The sequence below is a fragment of the Octopus bimaculoides genome, chromosome 10 (assembly GCF_001194135.2).
Source record: "Octopus bimaculoides isolate UCB-OBI-ISO-001 chromosome 10, ASM119413v2, whole genome shotgun sequence".
NCBI classification, from domain to species: domain Eukaryota; kingdom Metazoa; phylum Mollusca; class Cephalopoda; order Octopoda; family Octopodidae; genus Octopus; species Octopus bimaculoides.
This window is the reverse complement of record NC_068990.1, coordinates 19,587,820-19,590,531: the sequence shown is the minus strand read 5'-3', so window position 1 is coordinate 19,590,531 and position 2,712 is coordinate 19,587,820. Positions and strand designations below refer to the sequence as shown.

Here is a 2,712-nt window from a genome sequence, read left to right as displayed (position 1 = left end):
CATACACAGACAGAGACAGCCACACGCACGCACAAATACAAACACACAAGTACGACTTTAGAACACATTTAAAAGCAAAATAGAGCAAACATTTTTTAAAATACTATAAATTTTATAGGATTTAGAAATCAAATCACGGAAAGGAAATCGAAGGAATTTCAGTCCAGTAGTTTGATTTAAGTTATTCTTCTTCCTATGACATCAGAATTGTCTGAAATATGTGTGGTTATTCGGTTCTTGGGCAACAAGCTGTTAACCAAAGAAAAAACACAAAGAAACGATTTTTGTTTCCTTTATTTTATCGTCAAATACGGAATGCCCCAAAGGAAATAATCCTGTTGTTTGTTTGATGATATGCATAATGTGTGTGTGCGTGTGTGTGTGTGTATGTATGTATATATGTATATCTATCTATCTCTATATATATGTATGGATGTCTGTATGCACATATCTATCTATCTATCTATATATATATATATATATATATATACATATACATATGTATATATATGCATGCATGTATGTATGTGTGTATGTATGTATGTATGTATGTATGTATGTATGTATGTATGTATGTATGTGTGTGTGTGTGTATGTGTGTGTGTGTGTGTGTGTGTAGATATGTGTGTGTCTGTGTATGTTTGAATATTTAGGATTACAAAAACAAAATCGTTTATACGACACAGACACGCATGTGACCTCAAATCAGTATAAATGTATTCTAGGTGCACTTGAGACAGATTCTATGCGCACGTACACGAGTGTGTGTGTGTGTGTGTGTGCGTGTGTGAAAGTGAGCGCCGACTGTTTCCCATCATAGGCTATCTGGAAAATTCAGCAATAATTCTTTAGTACGTATTCACCGAATCGTATATGTATGTATGTATGAATTTTTATATATATGCATGTATGCATACGCGCAGCTATATAGATGGACACACACACACACATACACACACACATATATATATATATACACACACACACACACATACACACACACACACATACACACACACACACACACACATTCTTTTATTTTTTTACTTGTCTGAGTCAATTGACTGCGGCCACAATGGGGCACCATCTTTAGTCAAATAAATCGACCCCAGGACTTATTTTTTCTAAGCCTAGTACTTATTCTACTGTTCTCTTTTTGCCGAACCGCTAGGTGACGAGGACGTAAACACACCAACAATGATTGTCAAGCGTTGGCGGGGGGAAAAACAGACACAAACAACAAAAACATACATACATATATATACATATATATATACGACGGGCTTCTTTCAGTTTGCGACTACCAAATCTGTGCGTCTGTGTTTCCCCCATCCCACCACCTGACAACTGGTTGAGTTTATGTACTCATAACTTAGCGGTGCAGGAAAAGAGATAGAATGAGTAGGCGATCGAAAAAGTAAGCATTACGGGTGATTTCGCCGACTAAAATTCTTTTGTGACATTGTTTTAGCATGTAGAAACAAGTACACACACATTTATTTCTTTATTGCCCACAGGGAGCTAAACATAGAGCTGGCAAACAAGGATAGACGAAGGGATTAAGTCGACCACATCGACCCCAGTGCGTAACTGGTACTTATTTAATCGACTCTGAAAGGGATGAAAGGCAAATTCGACCAAATCGACCTCAGAACGTAACGGCAGACGAAATACCGCCAAGCCTTCGGCTCGGCATGCTAACGATTCTGCCAGCTCACCGCCCTCACATACATACACACACATTTTAATATAATATATTGCAATACGATTTAGATATCCTGCAAATCGCAAAAGTATGGGAGATGATACGACTTTGATATTTAAAGGACGAATCAGTATTGACGGATCGATTTTAACATTCTCAATCACCAACTTAAGGTTTCTGAGAGTTAGCCCCTAACACTCCAGAACAAGCTTATACTAACAACTCCTTTCATTGAGAGAGCTCGCGAGTTGCAAGTTCTAATAATACAACACTTGTTTTTATTCATAAACTTAAAACGGATTCACAGAGAAATTGGCCCTTTAACATAACTTGAACTTGGATTTGTGAGATGAGGCGAAACAAAATACTGTCTGGCATTTATTTAATTTAATACTTATTGTTCCCTGACTCATTATAACAAAGAAATGCTACACTGGATTATAACAATGAAGTCTATCCTTGTAGCAATAGGACATAGATTAGTTCCATTACATTCCGAAAATTTCTCATTAAGATCTTATTTATTCAAAATCTAATTTTTCTACCTATTTTACAGCACTTGACTTATCTAATAACAAAGTCTCTTTGCTACTGGCTCCATCAAATTCTGAACCAAAAAGAGGTAAAAAAAAATAGACAAAAGACAAAAAGATTTCGAGCGTCATAAAGAAAAGCGAGATAAAAATGTAGCACAATTTCCCAAAAACATATATAAATAAAACACATTCAAAGAATAGTAAACGAGATAGAGAATGAAGAAGAAGAAACAAACTTCTAGCGACTTACTAATGCCAAAGAGACATTGAAAAACTAATTTCTAAAGATTCGATTTCTCAAAGAACTATTACCTTTTCAGTGTTCTTCAGAATCCAATCGATTTTACAAAGTGTCTCTCAGTGTAACTGCCCTCTGACAGATATGTGTATGTATATGTAGAGATATGTATGTGCATTTCTTGCGACATATCCTATTTCTCCCCATATTCTTTATATATATATATATATATA

The 2,712-nt window shown here is 35.5% G+C and overlaps 1 protein-coding gene across 5 annotated transcripts in view; it reads right to left on the bottom strand.

Moving 5' to 3' along the window:
* The window catches only part of LOC106876210 (cys-loop ligand-gated ion channel-like), a 526,199-nt gene that overhangs the window by 239,474 nt on the left and 284,013 nt on the right, over positions 1–2,712 (bottom strand). The window lies entirely within an intron of this gene.